The 22,002-nt window shown below is 41.8% G+C and overlaps 1 pseudogene; it reads left to right on the top strand.

Annotated features, from left to right (window-relative positions):
• The first annotated feature begins 12,641 nt into the window (after positions 1–12,641).
• On the top strand, positions 12,642–19,240 carry LOC120551652 (annotated as a pseudogene).
• The last annotated feature ends 2,762 nt before the right edge of the window (positions 19,241–22,002 follow it).

The following is a 22,002-nucleotide window of genomic DNA, read 5'->3' as shown; positions in this document are numbered from 1 at the left end:
TGAAGGCATCAAAACTATGAATGAACACATATGGAATTATGTACTTAACAAAAAAGTGTGAAATAACTGAAAACATGTCTTATATTTTAGATTCCTCAAAGTAGCCACCCTTTGCTTTTTTATTAATAAGGGAAAAAATTCCACTAATTAACCCTGACAAAGCACACCTGTGAAGTGAAAACCATTTCAGGTGACTACCTCATGAAGCTCATTGAGAGAACACCAAGGGTTTGCAGAGTTATCGAAAAAAGCAAAGGGTGGCTACTTTTGAAGGATCTAAAATATAAGACATGTTTTCAGTTATTTCACACTTTTTTGTTAAGTACCTAATTCCATATGTGTTCATTCATAGTTTTGATGCCTTCAGTGAGAATCTACAATGTAAATTGTCATGAAAATAAAGAAACACATTGAATGAGAAGGTGTGTCCAAACTTTTGGCCTGTACTGTATGTTTAACATAAGTGATACCTTGAAGAGAAACACATTAAGAGAAACCAGAGTAGTAAAATACATTTATTTTTGTATACATGTACTATACTATACATGTAGGCTGTCCTGAATATTTAATTTGACTAAGGTTTGTAGACATTTAAGATACTTTACATTTGTTTCTGGGGAAATACCAATATAGCTCATCTGCCCAGTCTCATGGCAGTTTGTAATATGGTCACGTTATTGAATCTATTAAGTCGTGGACAGGACACGTAAATGTTGTTTTTTTCGTGTGGCGATTACGAATTTTAAAGCAATGTATTTCAATGGGAAGCATATTTCGTGATCATAGAACGATGACGGTAGCGAGTAGTATTGATAAGGGGAAAGTCTGTGCAGGAAGGTTGGTCGGGGTTGTGGATGGGTAAAAAAAAAAACCAGGACTTTCACCCCGGAGACCAGGGATTGTGTCCCGCGTGTGACGGTTCCTTTCCCCTTTCTTCTTTTCCTAACCACAACCGTCCCGTTGTTGTGGTGTTTCATTTCCCCGTTGTTGTGTGCCCCTGCGCCCGGGGATTGCGTCCCGCGAGTGGTGGCCCGTCCCGTTGTTGTGGCCGGCGTATGGCGCCTCATTTCCCCGTTGTTGCGTCCCCCAGAGCAGGTTCGAAAATCGTGACCTGTACACGTTCAAAATTCGTGGCGTGTATACGAAATAAACGTCAAAATCGTGACCTGTACACAAATTAATAAATCAAAATAATGTGACTATTTCACAACCTGCCGTGAGACCGGGTTGAGCTCATAGCGTGTGAGTTATGTAGTTCCACAGTGGAGGCACCGTGCTATTATTTCTTGATTACTTCTTAATAACTTTACTTATGCCTATAAAAACATCTGATGGTAACAGGAGATTTAGTCAATTCACTATCAACTGCTAAGCACTCAGGATCCTGTTCAGCAAAATTTTAGTAACCTTGTCTGTCCTGGCCGCAGCATCCACATCAATGTTGCTAGATGCTAGTCTCACATAGCCAGACATTACTCCGCAGCGCAGCGAAGCAGCTAACGTTAGATGCTGGCTATGGTGACAGTCATAAAAGCCCGTGCTCACGGGGAGCTCTGTACCCGACTGACAACCACCCTATCTCTGCTTAAAATGACTGCAACAACTACTTAAACATCATCACCTCACCATCCTCTCTACCCGACTGAGACACACTTTCTCGACTTAAAAATACGGCAACAACCGCTAAAAACACCACTACCTTGCCGTCCTCTCCACCCGACTGACAGCCACATTTTCTTGGCTTAAAATTATGGCAAAAAATGCTACTTGCCGTCCTCTCTACCCAATTTACAGCCACCCTTCCTTGGCTTAAAATTACTCACCGTTTGTCAGCTATGGGCACTGAACAGGCTACATGTTGTAAACAGCTTTGGCCCGCTTGCCTGATCCTCCGGTAACGTTAGCAGTTATGGCGTGTTAGCATAGTTTCCAGTGCCTTAAGTGCCATAGCTAGATCTAAGAATTGGTAAATAATCATGGGGTGTGTGTGTGTGTGTGGTTGTGTGTGTGTGTGTGTGTATATATATAAAGTAATGTATGTGCCGGAGTACCTTGGTAGCTGAGTGGTACAGTGCATGACTAATATCTGCAATTTCTCACATTTGATTCTGGTCTGGGGACCTTCCTTGCATGTCAGACCACTCTCTCCCCCATTTCTACACTGTCCACTGTCAAAAAAGGCAAAAATGCCATAAAAATAATTTTTAAAAAACATGTGTACCTTGGCCAATCTGCATATCTGCATACTTGGCCTGACACAAGTTTCTCCCCATTTCAGTTTGATGAATTCAAAACCTCCTCCACAACCCTTTTATGTATATGTGATTTAACCGGCTCATAAGACAACACCAAACAAATGTTTTCTCCTCCCTGTTTTCACAGCCACAGAATTCCAAAATGCACCATGACACTGACATATGCTGCTGTTTTTCACAGCCTGGAAAATGTTTTTTTTTTCCCCCTCTTTTAATCGATCAAAGCATTATTGGCTGTAATTCATAAATTCTGAAAAAGGAGGGATAATCTGTCACTGCTGAAACAGATGTTATGCTTTTGAAGACTTACACCCATTTCTAGGGCAGTGCATGTGTGTGTGCGTGTCACTGGAATATTGCCACTAATTTCTCAGAATAAATCCAGTCCTTATTAAAGCATTTGACTGAAAAAGTGTGACAAGATGCATAGTAATCTCCTGCAGCTACTTAGTTAATACTGATGCCATTCAGTGTTATATGGACTTGTGACGCAAATGTAAATGCACACAGACAGCTTTTTAAGGCTATAATTCAGTAAGTGGCAAAAAAAGGTGCATGTGATGAATAAAACATCGTAAAAAAACATCAGGCCTAAACAGAAGCTTTGTGGGACATTGATGATGTTACTGTATAAATCAATGTGTAAATGTGAGACAACCCACACTGCTCCCACAGTGGACACGTCCACTCAGGTGAATTTCAGACATTAAATGCTGGTAAGTGTGAATGTATTGTTTGAATATTGGCAGCCCTGTCTCATAAAAAAAAAAGGATGTTCCCATACAACTAAACTACAGAATCCACAACGTTTCGCGGGAAACTTTGACGTAACACAATTACATTTCTAGTCAAAGTGTGCGAGAGTGGTCCGCGAAAGGTTGCGCGAAGGACGTCAGGGTGGATGGGTGGGTCTGGACTTTCACCCAGGAGGCCGCTGTTCGTGTCCAAAAGTCGACGTTGACTTCTTTACGTAACATACTTAACCTATGTACGTAACATACGTAAATTACATATGTAACTTGCGTAACAAACACACTTATTTTAATCCTAACCCATCATGTTTTTCTAAACCTAACAAAGTAGTTTTGTTTCAATTCACAAAGTTGTGTAAATTGAGAATAATCTTGTTATACTACATGGTACCAACAACTGACCAGTTTAGACTGATTTAAATGTTTTGCAGAATTGCTAGCTAAAGATGCTTTTATACATTTAGCCTTTACCTTTAGTGGTGCTAGTGGTGCTGCTCTAGTGATGGCAATGATGGTCTGTTGACTTTGTTGATCGCCCTTTTTTTAGCACTATCATGAGGTTGACTTTTTTTTTTTTTGGTGAAATAACTACCTATAGGATAGATTGCCATGAAATGTGGTACAGACATGTTTATGTTATTTACAAAGCTCCTCCAAAGCCATAGAGGACATTATTCATCCGTTTTCCCAGGCTGGTGCTCTGTTTCTGCAGGTAATATTCCCCTTGAGTAAATGTGTAAAATCCTCTTTTGGGCATTGCAGAAATAAGGAACAAATACTGCAATGGTAAGCATTTTGACAGCTCAAAACAAAGCATTAACAGTAATGCTACGAATTACATCAGTAATAGAGCTACTATGGGGACACACACTTGTCAATGTGTATGGAGCAACAGACTCATAAGCAGCGTGGGTTGGTGTTCGAAAAGAGCAACACCTTTTGTCTTTGATAGAACAAAGTGCTTTGCATAGCACCCATTCAGCTAAATACATTCCCAGTATTCTGAATAACATGAATAGCAAAAAAGAGCAAAAGGATAACAGGTTTGAATTCTTTCAAGAATTATGATATGGTGGAGTTTACTTGTTGAATTGTTTGCTCATTACACTGAAACAATTATGTGAAGAAAACAAGCTGTAACCAAGTAAGGTAGTGAGTGCTTTGCCAGAACAAAACACTTAAAGAGCCCCTATTACGCTTTTTGGATTTTTCCCATCTTTTAGTGTGTTATGTAGTTTTTTGTGTATGTAATAGACATATAAACTACAAAAAACACATTTCACTCCAAATGGAGCTTTCTCTCCCACAGACAGCAATTTTTCTCAACTGCCTGAAAACATCTTGCCCACATGCTGTTTGAAATTCCGCAATTAGTGATGTCACTGAGAAAGCCAGCCACAGACAAATGTGCCGACCATAGGGCTTTGTAGACGTCGTGAACAGATGGACAGCACAAGATGGCGCTCTTTCAACGGTGGGCCAGACATGGCGAACGGACGCTAAAGAGCCAGGACTGCGCCAAGATCGCGGCAGAATCGAACCGCGTCATCCGCTCGCCGTTGCATGCGGTTAGTTTGATCCTATGAACTTGGTCGGACAGACGGCAACGATAATTCCCACAAGACCAAAGGCGACGCAGTTTTGCACGGAGGTAGCGCAGTTGCTTTTCACCAACTGCAAGAGCCCGGGCGGACGCAGCGGCAGCAACGGCCGGACTCTCAGCTGATAACAGAACAGCCGATTGGTATCAGAACGACTCTAACTGACAACGTTTTATTTAAATGGTTATAAAAAAAACACCTGTTGTGCGGGTGCTGTAACGTGTGGTACGCGTGAAGTCACAGAGACTAAATCTGTTCAGGTTACGGATCATCTACAGTCTGTTGTTAATTAAAATCAGCAACAGATCGCATGTAGAGCATTCTGACAGCTACTCTGTCATAATAAAATCAACTGGAGACTGTGTAGGAGCTGATATATGGGTCTGATAACATTTTATTAAATCGGAATTCGGACCACAGTGTTTGTGTCACTTCCTGTTGAGCCTGAAGGCTGCTGTCAGCTGCTGGAATCAGCTGGAAAACTGTCCGATTTGAGAGCGGACTTTTGTCACCGCCCCCTGCTGCTGCCGCCTGCTCTCGTCTACTTTACAGGCGAGGCGCACTTCATCTTGAACGAGCCTTGTGTTTCAGATGGTGCCACTGCAGCAATGTTTTTTTGAACATCAAAGCATGTAAACCTATTCTAGGAGACCCCAAAAGCACAAATATGATGCTGAAAAGGAGTATAATAGGGGCTCTTTAACCTGCTTAGGCCTAGTCCACACGTACAAAGGGAATGTTAAAAACTGGATTTTTCCTTCGTTCGTTCTCGGAAAAAATCCTGTTCACACATGCACTGTCTCAAAAAAAACGTAATCCACAGGAAACGCAAAAACACAATTAAAACACTGTCAAGAGCATGCCTAGGGTTGGGTATCCGATAGTAACCCGGTGCTAATACGGCACCGGTGCCTTAAAGTGCTCATATTATGCTCATTTTCTTCTGTTTCTGTTGGAGATCGTAAGTCCCTTTGGGGTGGACTTTGAGCTTTTTCACTTTGTAAACTTATAACATGCACAAAAAGATATATAACACAATAAAGGAAAGAGGAAAAGCCAAAAAGCATAATATGAGCACTTTAACGACCGGTATCTACCGGACCGAATAGCAATGTGGATTTCGGTACCTCATTTCAATGCCACTTAAATGCCTGCGCTGCTCTCGTCCTCCGAAACTGACGTTAGAGGCAACAGAAACATCGCTGCATGTGACGCTAGTTAACATAACACCTGGCAGCAGGTAACGTTAGCCTACCGTTAGCTAGCAGCTGGATTAAACCAACAAAATGCTGACAGCTAAACGGTGTAAAGTGTGACTGTATTTCAGTGTAGAGGATTCCAGCACCGAGACGTAACAGTCTGCAGCTGCTGTCGGAAAAACAACACAGATGGTGCGTTTACTTGAAACTCGCCTCGCCAGCCTCGTGGGGCATTCAAAGTTATTGTAAAACACACTTTTCCCATCTAGTGGTTGTTTTGGTCGTTTACCAGCAATTTACTGGTGAAAAAGTTATTGTTGTAAGTTATTATTACATTTTTAATAAATCATTTAATTTTTGCTATATGGCCTTAGCGATAAACAAACCGTTCTTAAATGCCGCTGACTGTCGTTTTGTGCTCCTATTAAAAACATATATATTTTTTTAAAGCATGCCAAGCCAAAAGCCGTTGATATAACCATGCAAAGTAGAAGAAGATGTTGGCCAATCAGAAGTTACCAGAAGTCTGACGTTCTCGTCCATGACTTGCGATGTTTTTACTGGCAGCTGATTTAAATTGCATGTTAAATAAAAAAAAAAAAAAGGTATTATGACTGATGCCTCTGTAGCATACCAGAGACCATTTTTAGACAGACCGATGGATTCAATGGTGTGCCACTAGACGACCTCTGTTTTCAATCAGTGCCGAATTTGAGGCTGTGCAGAGCCAGCAGGAAAGCCGAGCAGCAGAAGAACTGCAGTCGGACCAAAGTTCAAAAGACTAATTTCCGCTCCATTTCCTCCAACAACAAAAAAAAGCCAACTCATCTCTCTGGCTGTTAGATGACCAATCACCTCCCAACCCTAACAGTGCTGTGAGGGATCAATAACGAATCCAGGAATAAAAGAGATATTCTTTTTAGTACTTTTTCAACAAGGATAATGTCAGATTTTTCTCTTAAAAGCTAATCACGTCAAGAGGTTGGAATAGGAAATAGGCCATGATTAGGAATAAGTAATCCTAATGGGTAGCTCACTGTTCCGGTGCATGCACTGGAGATGTGCATATGGCCATCTTGATTGGCTCTGTGGCCCGCACACTTACCTACTCATTTCTAACGATATCGGGGGGGCCTTTCCAAGCCCCTAAAATTATCAGTGTTTGTTGGTGTGGGGGTTGTGCGTTTGCCATGCGACATGTAATGTAGAGCGATAGGATCCATCCTCTGCTGTATTCTGCTGAATTTGAGTTGTTGAATCAGGCCTCTGTTATTTGGCAATCCTGGGTGTCTGCAATGAATTTCTTAATCTGAATGTCTCTCGCACTGTAAAAACACACATCGTCCTCAAAGTAAACTAATTCCGCCACAACTAATAACCCACGTCAACAAACATGTCATATTATCTTCTGCCTGGAAACATAACGCTGAATAAGATCAAAGAAAAAAAAAGGCACAGACTCATATTTTTTTCTGTTCAAGCTTCTGCCTCAATGACGCACTGCTTCTGCATCTTTCTGATTCAGTATTCTGCTGAGTAACTTTGTTTTGGATGAGGTTACAGCAAACTGTAAATTCACCCACGCAGTCACGCATAATTGGGCATAAACAAGGCAAAGATGGAAGGAATAAAGGAGAAGTAGCCAATCACTGCAGCCACAAACAGCCCACTTCTCATCTGCAAGGACCGCCTAGCGCTGATTAGCGGTTTTGCCTGGCAGTTACTGTCATCTCCAATTGCCTTGACTCACTTTTCACAGCAGTGTGCAACTGTGCAAAATCAGAAAAATGCTCAAAACTCATAAAGCACACAAAATGAAGTAGTGAATCATGCATGTTTATCATAGCATCAGGTCAATAAATATATAAAAATGAAAATAAACAGTGGCAGTGTGGTGTACGATATATCAAATGCTGTATACTGTAGCGACCCTGCAGGACTAACATGGGAGAGACTCTTGGGGAGTTCATGGGGGGCAAGATGTTGCCCCTAGTTCAGCTGATAGGTCAGGTTCAGGGGGAGGGGGGAGAAGAAGGGGGTGAAAAGTTGAAGGGAATAGAGAGTGAGAAAGAAAAGCCTGGGAGAGACACCCCCAGTGTTACCCCCAGCTATAAGCTAACTCGCTAGTTTCGGCTACCAGCCTCTTTGTTGTTTCGGGGCACTCTTTCAACCCTGTTATTAGCCTTTATGCTAGGGTAATAAAACCCGGTTCTCGTGTTAAACTTCAGCCCCCGGGTCATTATCTTTCAGCCAGCTAGCAAGCCGTGCGGCAGAGCCGCGAGCGCTACGATATTGTACATTACAGTGAGGACCACAAGTGTTTCTGATGAGCCCATCTCACGGTCGACAAAGCAACTGTACTTAAGCAGGCCTAAGATTACAGTTATGTTGAAGTGTAAACAAACACAAAATTGATTTAGTGATCTGTATATTTTGTCTAGTTATAAGCATTTAGAAGATTGTGCTAATATGAGTTGTCCATACAGTTGTTTTTCAGGGATTTGGGTAAAACAATACAGTAAAATATTGGGAAAATACAAACAAGAAATACTCTTTTGCACAAGTAACACCAGGGTTTGGGATTGGCGACTTTCAAAATGTAGTCCGATAATTACTAATTACCTGTTTAAAAATGTAGTCAGTGACCTAATCCAAGTATCCCAATATTAATTATTTTTGGATTACCGCAATACCAAATATGGTGCATAACTTGCACCGTACTGTGATGTTGTTCCCCTTAAGAAATGGCAAAATTTCTACCCAGTGAAAGCTTTTTCCCCATTAACATTAAAGTCCATGATAAAATACTGGCAATTGTTAGCTATGGTTTTACTCGACACTGGAGTGGTGTTGTGTGAGATGTTGTGTTGTAATATGTGCATGTGCATGGTAGTATATTGTTATAATATCCTGCTAATAATCCCTATTTTGACTAACTTTTTTTTTTTTTTAAAGACATTTTTTTTGGGGGCTTTTCCCTTTTATTAAGTAGTGACAGTGAAAGGGGGAGGGAGATGGGAGTTAACACGCAGCAAAGGGCAGCAGGTCGGATTCGAACCCGCACCGCTGAAGGACTCAGCCAACATGGGGCGAATGCTCTTACTGGGTGAGCTAGAGGCGGCCCCATGTATCCTAAATCATTTATCACCTTTCCATGTATTCTGTTATTACGTAAAGCTATAGTGCGTAGTTCTTGTCTCCCCTATGAGGAATTCTAAGTAATGACAACAAAACTGTGGGCACGTACACATGATACAAGCCTTCAGTGATCGCGCAACACCCCCACCCCTCCTCCACGCAGAAGCTCGTAGCCAAGGAGGACACGGAGGATAAAAAAAAAACATCATGGACTCTTCAGAAGAGGTAATTATCTTCACTCAAGCTTTTACGTGCGAAAGTCGCCGGACGACACAATTTTCTGAAAATAGCCATACTGAGAAATACAGAGAGAGTTGTTTGGAGCTGATAGTCTTAATTAGCTTTGTATCAACTCATTTGGCAATGAATGTAACGGACGTTCCTTAATATTAAAAAGTTAATACTAAAGCTTTAAGCCCGAGCACCACAGGGCACCTGTAGCTCTTTTTGCTTCAAGTCAACAAGTCTTTGATGCTCAGTGAGGCCGATCAGATAGCTGTTAGGGTACTCACTGGCATTCATATTTCACTGGCTGCACTTCATCTTCCACTAATGCCATCTGCAAGCACTGGCACCTTGCCCAGAGCAGGATGGACGAGCGTTAAGGGGTCCTGTGTTTGTGTGTGTGTGTGTGTGTGTGTGATGAAGAGTGAGAATGAGTGCATGGCTGATAAAATTAGTAAGCAGGTAAGTGAGTTGAGCTAATCCAGTCCATGTTCATATATTACAGCATTTGCATTTTTGTGTTTTTAGCTCAGGTGGCACCAAATAACAGCCATTTTGCTCTTCCATGCAAACTGTTGTGCAGTTTGTTGGGAGCAGAGAATGTATTCCAAACCATCCACGGGAAATAACTGCAAAATGCATGAGTTTACTGCTGTGAGCCAGGGAGAGATGTTGACATTTCTTGGCCGGCAGCTTCCTCATAATTGGAAAGCTGAGTAGAACAAAATAAACGGAGGAGAAAAAATGCAGTCTGGACCTCATGCATGGTCACCTACAGTGGTGGAATGTAACGAAGTACATTTACTCAAGTACTGTACTTAAGTACAAGTTTGAGGTACTTACTTAACATGAGTCTTTTCTTTTCATTCCACTTTCTACTTCTACTCCAATACATTTTGAGAGAGAAATATTGTACTTTTTACTCCACTACATTGATCTGACAGCTTTAGTTACTTTACAAATTTGGATATTTGCACGCAAAACCAATGTAGGTTATAAGATACGATGTTTTATTATAAATTCAACAACCTAACAATGTATAAAGGCCTACAAGTACAGGTGAAATGATTAGGCGATTAAACACTTATTTGATTGACGTTTCTAGTTTCTAAAATGTGAGGATTTTTCTGCATTGAGTACTTTTAATTTTAACACTTTAAGTACATTTTTCTAATGATACATACATACTGTTACTTAAGTAACGTTTTCTATGCAGGAATCTTACTTGTAACGGAGTATTTTTCACAGTATGGTATTAGTACTTTTACTTAAGTAAAGGATCTGATGCTACGTTTACACGTGGCCGGCTATTTTCATAAACGGACATTTCAACCTCTCCGTTTTCAGAAAAGTGTTCGTTTACATGTACCCGTGTATATATGCCGTCAATGCCGTCAAGAGCACGCCAGACCTGTAGGTGGCAGTGTAACGAGAAGCTCAAGCCCACGTTAGCCAATCAGAATCCCGACAATAGCAAAAACAACAACCAATCACGTCCTCTTTCTGTCTCTCGGCTGCCTAAACCTCCGTTTGTCTCAGTTTACATGCAAACGTGCAAACGAAGATTTCCAAAATCTCTACTTTGGCCGGAGTTTTAAGAAATAATCGTTTTCTGTGATAAAAACGGGGTTTTCGTGTAAATGAGAGGCCAGACCGCAGGAAAATATCTGCGTCTTCCCTTCGTGTAAACGGGGCCTGAATATTTCTTCCACCATGGTCACCTATCATGGTTGAATCAGCTCCATCCTTCCCTTCTCCTTCATATGCATCCATTTCCTATATTTAGTGTCTTTCATTACCATCCTGTCATTCCTTACCTGTCCACTAGTCACCACTGAGCATCACACCTGCCTCTCATCTGACCTCATTACCTGCCTACCCAGCTGCTCTCCATTACTTATTAGTCTCAGTTCATATAATGAACTGTTGCCACTCGCTGACCTCCGGGCCATCTACAGCACGTAGTCCAGGTTTTTTTACATTGCAGCCAGCTTTTGTTCTGAAGATTCATACCCGATTTATGACGCTCCACTCTTGAGCGTGGAGACACCTGTTAAGTTAAGATGCTCATTAAAAAACGTAAATCGCAGCAAAGACTGCAGTCAGTCAATCATCTCTGATTTTAGTGGGATGTCAAGTCATTAAATTTCTGTCCAGAAGACCTATATGTGCCTGTACTTTTGACTTTTGTTTACGAGCCCTGATTCACTTAGTTTGACAGTGTGAACATAAAACAACCAAAAGCAAAAAAAAGCAACTCCTCCACCTATCAAACCAAAGAATCTACTTACTGGTTAATGTGATTTGCATCTTATTTTTGCCCAAGTTTCCTCCTTTCTGCGTCTCTAAACTGTGTCGCATTTTGTGCCTTTTTAAAGCTGCACCAAATTTGTTTTAATATTAACAAGGCATCAAAGCACTCGTAGTGATTAACCCACAGATAATTATCGCCAGACTCTGCAGCTCTATGGAGCGTTTTAGCGTCTTTCAGTTAATTGTCTTGGTTTTACGGCGCAACTTTACTGTGTTTTTGTCCAGTGTCTTTGACAAAGATGTTTTGTTCGTGCGATTAATTTGCACGTCGATATATTTTTTTCAAATTGTTGTTTTTGTCACAGGTGCTTTCACACAGTACACATATACGCACATTACGCAGCGATAAATCAACCTCATTTTTGTTTTGGAAGAAGGTCGATTTTTCTGAGCTTTTGCAACGCAAACAAAGACATCAACCTATCACGCTGTGTTGTTCACTTATAAGGATCATAAAACAACAACAGGAGGCTGCCGTCCGAAACCTAGACTGTATAGAATGCCAAGGTTGGTTGGGGTGGTGGATGGGTCAAAAACACAGGCCTTTCACCCAGGAGACCAGGATTCGTGTCCCGTTCGTGTCCCCCGTGTCACTGAAACGTACATTTCGTGTAAAGGCCTATAGGTAGGACAGTAGACTCACGACACAGAGAAAAATCTCTTCAAACAGTCGGTTAATTATTGAATTAGTGATACGTTTGAATAGCCTCACAAGCCAGACTCACATCAAGATGTTGGGTCAAATTCCCTCTGCACGTAATAGGATAGCGCTACAACAAGGCAGAGCAACGAAGAAGGTAGCGAAGCTAGTTGATAGATTAAACTTTAAACTTTTGCCGTATCCGGTCGGCAAGACTCCGAACACATCTTTCTTTTTTAAGAATGACTTCAGTGGCGTTCTTTGTTCTTTTCTCAAAGAAAAGCTTAACTCCAAGTCTTCCAGAAGACCGCTGTTCCCAGCAGCAGCAGCAGCAGCCATTAGCCCGCCCACCGACTCTATACACGATGTGATTGGCCTGACCAGAGTTTGGTTTTTCCAGCTCGCAAGCCAATGGAGAGTGCCTAGACCCCCCCTGGCTGCAAATTAAATTTGCTGCCGCTAGGGTGCGTCTAGATTTCTAGACGTTTGAATTCTTTGTTCAAAAAATAAAATCGGCCATGATGATGACGTTGATGAAAAAGATGAAGATTGTGTCGAATGGCTTTCCACGAGGCAGGCAGGTGAGACTGACACTTGGAAGCAAAGTTATCAAAACGAGCTGTGGCATATAAAAACCAGGACATACCATCTTACCCTGTTGTTGTGGCATTTTTTAATTCCTTCCCCCTCACCAAACTGTTGCGAGCCCAGGACTTTCTTTTAACTCTAATTTCAAGTGAAGAGAACTCTCAGGTCCTATTTTAACGGAGGGCATGAAGAGGCAGTGGGAGCAGCATTATGCTTCTCATTATCACTGGATCCAAGTGCACTTTTACCACGGGCTACTGGCAAAGCTCATTAAAACAGGCCAACAATGGAGTCACATTTTGAACTCTGAATTTTCTCTGTCAGACTCGGTGTGGAACTTCACAGCCATGTTTTTATATATATATATATATATATATATATATATATTATTTTATTTTTTAGATTCATGTATAAGTAGTTGGAGCTGTCATGGGAGGAGGTAATTTGGAACTGCCACTTGGTGATCCAGTCCTCACACCTTTTTAACAAGAAACACAACTCCCCACTGATCATCCCCTTTTGCTTGGTCTTTTTCAGGACCATTTTGCATTCCCTATGAAATTCAGTCAAATAGTTGATTACAGATGCTCCTCGGCTGGAATATCAGATGCTGTGAGACCACAGCATGGTGGACACCGCTTCACTTGGAAGCTAACTGTGCCTCATGTGAAAGTCTGTTTGCCTCCCTAAGTACATTGTTAGAAAGGCACAACACTGTACATTTTTCTCCCTACATTTTGTTTGACCAAAATGTAGGAATATTTGTGCCGGTCGCAGACATGTAACCATGGAGTTCACCGGACTTAAACTTTTGGCTCTGTTCGTATCGTTAGAAAGGACACAACATTCCCTACATTTTGATTTCAAATAAATGTATGAGCGTTAAAACTGTGGATAGTATAGCAAGGTAAAAATAAATTTGCATCTGCTGCAAATTTAGTCAGTTGGATCCCCACTCTGATTCTGTGCATTCTATCCAAAACACACTAATGTAAAAATGTCTTAAGGGCTTTTTTAAAAAGTCTCAAAGAAGGTTGAATATTTCAAAAAGTATTAATGTGATTTGAAAGTTGAATACTACCCTAACATTTTGAAGTTTGAATAACCAAACACAAACTCCTCCTCCTATCATGGAGACTCTTTACTGTAGGCCGTGTTGTCCTCTCTTTTCAGGACATGTCAAACAGCAGATTTACGGTTAGCCAGTGTTATTCAGATGTGCACCAAGTAGTAGGCAAACTGTCAAAATTTGCTGTGGAATTTTCTAGTTATTATTATTTTTATTATTATTTATTATTATTTAGCCTTAGGACTAACTGTGACTGTTTTGAATCCATGCACCAGAAATATCTTGTTGAAAAACTACACAGTGCGATATGTACAGTGTCAGCACTTTTATTTGACTTCTGCCATAAATTGAACACTCATTACAAAAATGAAATATATAGGCAGTTTACCCAAATGTAAAAAAAACATGTATTTTTCCTCTCACCCTCGTGGTTTATATACATGTCATGCAGATAGGTTTGAGAAAATGTTTTAAAAGAAGGTCTCTGCAGTTGTAAAAAGTTCACTGAGAATGTATTTGCTTAATGTTGACTGACAACGTATTTCATTTATTATGTTTTTTATTTAAAATTTTATTTTTAGATATGCAGAAACCACCAATACTACTACACATACATGGATTTTCCCCATACTATTGTAGCTCCTGGTGTGCATTTAATAACTAGAAGCAGAATGGAAATTTGCATGCTTTCATAAAATTAGCCCTCTATACATTTCTTGTCTCTCCTTGCATTTATCTATATATATATATATACGGTATCTAATTGTGTGTGTGTGTGTGTGTGTATGTATTTTTGCCTTAATTGTTTTCCCAATAAGTTGAAAACCATGCGAATGGAGCGAAGTTGCCCTTTTGGATCAGTTCCATGGCCTGCAGAAGAAGGTGGGCCTCCAATGGCCTCTGCCCGTGTGCGTGTATGAGTACTTGTACAACTATTTTTGTGAGAACCAATTGGAGTTTCAGAGCATGAGAGTGAGGACATTTTCATAAGGTGAGGACATTTTGGCTGCTCCTAACCTTCAGACGGACCTTTTTTTGAGACTGTGGGGTTTTCAAGGGTTAGTTCGGATTGACCAAAGTCACACAATAACACAAACTAACTAACCGATTGAGGCAGTGGTAGACCAGTATGCGTGCGTGCGTTTGAGAGAGTGTGTTGATGAGAGCCGCTTTCAGTTTTAGGTCTCCAGAGCAAGGTCATTTTGGCAAAAGAAATGAGGAGAGTAGAACAAAAACCAAAACCTTTCTTCTAGAGTTATAGGAATTACGTGTAATATGACAAATGTACACCGTGTGAGGCCGACACTGTAGATAGAGGGTCAGATAGAACAAGTGCGTATAGGAGGGAGCAGGAAGAAGCTAATAGGATTTGATATTAGCTGAGGGTTAATACACACTATTCTCTGTGTAACAGCCAGGATCTGGCCGAAGCAATATTGATTTGAAACAGTGATCCGTCTTTGTAGTTGAACCTAAGCAGACAGCAGGAGAGACTCCACTGAGCTAATAGCCTTCACTCACCGACATCCCTGCAAGCAAAGAACATGCAATGAGAGCACAGAGGTGAAGTGTGTGAGAGACAAAGTGTGTGTGTGTGTGTGCATCTGTTTTTGAGTGCAGAAAGGTGTTTGTGAGAGGGAGGTCTCTGTGGGAGTGAGGTGGAGTGTATGTGTGTGTGTGTGTGTGTGTGTGTGTGTGTGTGTGTGTATTTTTGGGATGGAGTACGCATGAGTGCACGTGTGCAAATAAGTGTGTGTTGTTTGCATGCGAGGAGTTTAAGCAGTGTGACACCTCCCGGCGCCCTTCGTTCACCTATCCCCTAATCTCTGCCGACTCCTAAATGAGATAAGAGCTTACTGACATTTGAATATTCCGACTACTCTGCTGGAATATCAATAAAGACCACAGCGGTTGCCTAGGTCTTAGGTTTCTTTTTCTCTTCTATCCTGCTGTGCTTGTTTCTCCTGTCACTCCAGCGGCCTGATCGTGTTGAGAGAAAAAAAAAAACAATACACAAAACACTTCACGTGGACACTAACAGATTTGCAACACCACGGGAGGTTTCGGAGACTTTGTGCTGAGCTCAAAACTTGTCTCTCCCTTCACCGAGTGGCTGATTGTCTCCAGGCAATCAGGAGAGATGAGATGCGATGCTGGCGTTAGATAACAGATACCTTTCCTTTTGATCTGTCCTCTTTCCGCCGAGCTCCGTGCAATTTCAGGGGATTTGATTTGATTCAATTTCCCTCTAATCTCGCTCGCCTCGTCCACATTAGAATGTGTGGAGCTGCGTGTGAAGTGCAGAATTTGTGGGGGGGGGGGGGACGTGGGACTGATGAGAAATTTCCAGTTGCTTTGAGTAACGAGCAGCCCTAAAAAATTGGAGGGTTGCATAAATCTGCATACATAACCCAAATGTGACCAAGAGCATATTGAAATGAAGTCATTCATCCTCCCTTTGTCAAGTCCTTCTGTCAACTTACACGTCTCTGGCCTCCAAAGAAAGTCAAACGACTACATTATTCATTATATTTATTATCATGTAGATAGAGCTGCGGCGGAGCCATTTTAGAAGAGTGATTTTATTTTTTTTTTCTCTCTCTTCGTCTCGCACAGATTCACACTTGCATATGCTAAATCCAGAAATGCTGAGAAGAAACACTTCTGCGGTGTTAATCTTCCCAGCAAGATGTATGCAATCAATTCAAACACTTTAATTAGTGAAGCCCCCGAGCAGAGCAGTACAAAAGTTATCAAAATGACTCCAATAAACGTTCTGAAGTCGCAATTTCAAACTCGAAACAATGTTGTAATGTTGTTTCCAGAGGAAAAAGAGGGGGGGGAGACAGACAACGGAGGGGAAAAGGGTGTAATACATGAGAAATAGAGGCACAAAGGAAAAAAATAGAGAGTGGGTTTGCTATAGCAGAGCTCACTACGCTGGCCACCCTGGAGACGTACAGCCTGGTAAAGGAGACACTGACTTATTGTGTCCTGTTTGAGCTGCCTTCACACAGAAGCGCTTCTGTATCTATCTGACTCAAAAGAATCTGCTGAGTAACTTTGTTTGGGATGAGGTTACAGCAAACTGTAAATTCTCCCACGCAGTCGAGAATCATCCAGCATAAACAAGGCAGGGATGGAGGGAATAATAAAAGCTTGAGCTCATATCCTTTTTGCCGCAAACGACTCCTCGTCCCTTCGCCTTCCTCGTTTTCACTCACACCCTCTTCTTCCCAATCTCTCCCCTTCCATCTTTTTCTCTTCCCCCTCTCCCCAACTCTCCCCTCTCTCTCTCTCTCCATCAGTCCATCTCCCTCCCCACCTATCCACAGTTGTTGCCTTGGTAACAATACAAAGAGATTTTTCTTTGCAGCTCTGTCACCGTGGCAACGCTTGGCTTTCCTCCAGGCCGTTGTTGGAAGCGCGCCGCCCTCCGGCCCGCTCCAGCCGGCTTGTACTGACCACCGTCGGATCGAGGCCATCCGTTGGCTGGAAACCGCTCGAGCGCTGATGCCTCTGTGTGCTCTGGACGAGATGTAAATACTCCAAGATGGAGGGTCTATGGAGGTGAACCTGCTGGAGATTTGTGTTTTGATTGTGGCTGTGGTAATGATGTAAAGTGTTTGGCTTGGAATGGATTTACTATCTTTTAGAGTTATTTCCTGGTGTTGTTTCGCTCTGGTTTTGGTTTGATTGCATCAAAATCACACTCCTTCTCAGCGTCAGTGGATACACGTTAATGTGTTTAGACACCATCATAGAGCCTCCTCCTAACTTTAGATCTTGCCTCATTATGATCATGTTTTGACATTTTCAAATTATATTTGGGTGATTGTTGCCTGTGCATTCATGGTTCAAGTGAAAACAGCAACTGCTAAAAGGTAATCCGGCATACTTTTACTGATGCAAACCTGCCAACATGTAAAGAAATATGCTAAAAATAAATGAAAGATTAGCTCAAGGCGTAGCCCACGGATAACTCATTGACTCCACAACAACAATATAGAGTTGCATGGGGAGCTGTTCCCTACCCTGGTTTCAGAAATAAAAGTCCTATTCATTTTTCCCATAGACAACTTTATGTGCACTTCTACGGCTTGGATGGACATGGAACTCTCCTGCTTGAATCATGAGTTTGACTGCATTAGAAAATAGTTAGTCTATATGCACGACCTTCCACCTCCGGGTATTGCTCCGGTGCTGCCAGAAATTTTGCCAGATGTCACTCTTTTTGGCCGGATGTCCGTAACGGACACCTAACGTAACCTTCCACTTTCTTTGTGTTGGTATTTTAAACTCCGGTGGATTTCTGAGGACTGCTCAGAAATCAGAAATAACTGCTCCTCAGATCTCTGCAGGGTAAATCCAGCATGTCTGTTCAATGTCAGCTTTTGTTGCACAACTAAAAACAACCTTTGAACTTACACACGTTCCACCAAAACAAGTTCCTTCCCGAGGCTATTTCGCAGCAGCACCGTGGCTCTGACCGGCGCTTAGCCCCCTCCAAGGTGTTTGTGATTGTTTTAAAAAAATGCCAATAAACCAGAGCACGTTTTTTATGGGCTGAAATATGTGCCACCAGAAACTGAATTTGAATCATTTATATTTGAATTTGAATTGCTAAACTTGAATAATTGCATTGAAAAACTGAATTTGAATCACATAATTTGAAATTGTATTGTTTAATTTGAATCATTGCATTGAAAAATTTAATCTTAATAGTATAATTTGAAATTGAATTTATTCATTTGTAACTGAAATCCAATAAAATTTGATCTTCACTGAAAATTAAACTCTCTATATCTTCACATTTAGTTCTCACTATTCAGATTCAGATCAGCAAATTCAATTTCAAGTTACTGAGACAGACATCCGGGTACTTGGAGGATGAAGGAAGAGCAATCGAGCGCAGATCGATAGGTAGAGTTCAGTGGCGCAGGATTAGCACTAAAGATGCCAAACTGTTTTTGGATGTTGGAACGAAAGAAATGACAAAAACCAAACTGCAAGGGATAACAGTTCACAGGTGAGAATGTGTTTTATGATATATATGCCGCCTTGGACCTGCAATCTGAGCTCCGGCGGCAGCGGGAGGTGGAGAGTTCCATGGCCGGCGGCAGCGTCTCTTTCCCCGGGCAGGAACACCGCTTCGTCTCGCTGCTGCGCCGGTCCCCGCTGATCCAGATCGGACCGGCCAAAGACAGAGTGGTGATCGGCAGGATCTATCACGTAGTCCAGGACGACCTGTATGTAGATTTCGGCTGGAAGTTCCACTGCGTTTGCCGGCGGCCGGCGGACGGAGAGAAGCTAAAACGGGGCAGCAGAGTCCGTTTGCGGCTGCAGGATCTGGAGCTCACTGCCCGCTTCCTGGAAGCCAAAACCGACACCACGCTGCTGGAGGCCCGGGCCGTACTGCTGGGACGGCTGGAGGGAAGGGAAGCCCGGGAGAACTAGAACCAGGACTCAGCGGAGCGGACTGTCACAGCCTGAAGTTTAAATCAGAGGTTTCCTAAAGGGAGTCTGGCGGGACTCGGACTGTGGACGACGAAACCTGATTTTAAGTCTCGTTAAATAAATAACTACATGCAGAAATAAATGAATGAATAGTGGATGAGTGAGCCTGGACATTTCAGTCTGTTTAAACTTCACTTTGAAGCAGAACCTCTTAGTTCAGAAGGGTGAAGTTTCTGTTTGGACTCAGATCTGTGAACTGATTATAATAAATATTCTTTTTATAAACACATGAATTAGTCTCTTTGTTTTGTTTGTTACTGCACATGATGATAAAGCTACACTTTTAAATCACAAACAAAACTAACTTTAATATGTATATAAACGCTCTAAGGAAGGAGACGCACGATCAGATATTAGAGTTGATTAAAAATAGACTCAAATAATTTACTATTTTGCGTTTTAATGTGGAAACATCTTGTATAAACTCAGGGGACTGGCTCTTACATCACATTGTATTGCAGCCTTGCTGATGTACAAAGTAAACCAATGCAATTCAAATGTTTAAATTAATTAACTTGTATTGTCAAATATGGATAGTCACACTATTTTGCATGCAGCAGGCTAGGCTAAGGTAAGTAGCGATAGTTCATTTTAAGTTTACTTAAGTGGAAGAATGTGACTAATAAACCTAGGCCTACTAACACCAGGCATTACATTGTGAACATTGTTAACAGGTAGATTATATTATCTATGAGTCTCTGGGTCAAGGCGAGGCTGTGCTCCAAAACGTATGTGCTGGCCGAAGAGGAGTCCTGTGTATCTGCGCCACTGAACTCTACCTATCGATCTGCGCTCGATTGCTCTTCCTTCATCCTCCAAGTACCCGGATGTCTGTCTCAGTAACTTGAAATTGAATTTGCTGATCTGAATCTGAATAGTGAGAACTGAATGTGAGGATATATAGAGAGTTGAATTTTCAGTGAAGATCAAAATTTATTGGACTTCAGTTACAAACGAATAAATTCAATTTCAAATTATATTATTCAGATTCAATTTTTCAATGCAATGATTCAAATTAAACAATACAATTTCAAATTATGTGATTCAAATTCAGTTTTTCAATGCAATTATTCAAGTTTAGCAATTCATATTCAAATATAAATGATTCAAATTCAGTTTCTGGTGGCACATATTTCAGCCCATAGTTTTTCTCCCATCCAGGAATGCTGTGTGGACTAGCCAGACCCTCCTTCACTGCGCTGTGGAGGAAGGTCTTGTAAAGCGAGACTAGAAAATCCCTTCCTTGATAAAAAATGTACCACAAGGACTGTGGAACAGGAAGTTAACTACGACTTTCAGCAACTAAGCTTCAAATTCTGTTAGATATGCCACTAACGGAGGGTGGAAGCTAAAGATTATGTTGTACATTGTTTCAATAAATTCACTTGCTGATTCTTGGTCAATTTTAGATTAGTCTGGTTTACCGGATGTACAGTGTGGGTATAATGCCTGCCATTCGGCGCAGGCAGGCAGGCATTCTCCTCCCCTTATGCTATCTCCGCTATTTATTTTGCAAGGGCACTGTCTTTGCATCCGGGTCCTAGCGCCACCCAGGATGATTGTAATTGGTTTACAATTTACAATCATAAAAATAAGCCAGAGCGTTTTTTTCCCCTTCTCCCAGAATCCTAACTGTGCCGGACCATTCTCCAGAGCTGACCCAGCGCTGTGGAGGTCTGGCAACGTGAGAATGAAAATACAGAGGGTGGAAAAACATTTCTGGAAGCAGCAGACCTTCCCACTTCACAACTCTATACTTCTATCTTACATACAGAAAAGCATTAAACCGCCGACACATGATCCGCGGTAAAACCGCGAGGTAGGGCGCTGAGCAGAGAGACAAAGCCCAGCGCAGGTATACAATCTGGAATTGGTTGTGCCTTGAAAGGTCAGCGGCAGCATAGGTCAAAGATAAAATAATTAGTACTTTGAGCGCTGCGCTACCGCTCTCCTCATAGGAAAACAATGGTACAGCCAGCGCAGAGCAGTTTCACCGCGGATCATGTGTAGTCAGCTTTATGGGAACTGTAGAACTGTTCTTGGTTTAGTAGTTCTTAGCTTAGAACATGATTTCTTTTTGGGCATTTTAGGCCTTTATTTTTATGGGACAGATGAAGACGTGAAAGGGGAGAGAGAGGGGGGAATCACATGCAGCAAAGGGCCGCAGGCCGGAGTTGAACCCGCGACCGCTGCGCCAAAGAGTAAATCTATATATATGGGCACCTGCTCTACCAGGTGAGCTACCCAGACACCCAGAACATGATTTCCCCAGAATAGAATTAGCCTAAGAAACAGAAAAAACAATAGGACTGGCAAAACCTATTAATAACTATTTTCAAATTTTTTCATTTTTCACTATTAATATATATTGTGACATTTCTATGGCTCAGAATGACATTTCCTTGTTCATTATGGAGACCAGCAGTTGGGACAGAAATTAGTACATAGTTTGGCCCAAAATGTAAGGTCTGATAACTGAGCTTGTGAAAGATCCACTATGATAGTGTCGAGGAGAGAGAAGTGGCTGAGAGTCACTTTTCCTCCGCACAGGCCCATAATTGCTTGCCACACCCCTGCTGGTGGAGCACAGATATTGCTGCAAATGCTAATGCTGCACAGCTGGTGCTGAAACTGTGCGCCACTCGCTAGGTGCAGCAGCCAGTTGGCAACTAATGGGCTTATTACAACAGCACCAGGAGACATGA

The sequence above is a fragment of the Perca fluviatilis genome, chromosome 21, assembly GCF_010015445.1.
Source record: "Perca fluviatilis chromosome 21, GENO_Pfluv_1.0, whole genome shotgun sequence".
Lineage (NCBI taxonomy): Eukaryota > Metazoa > Chordata > Actinopteri > Perciformes > Percidae > Perca > Perca fluviatilis.
This window is presented reverse-complemented; position numbering and strand designations above follow the sequence as displayed.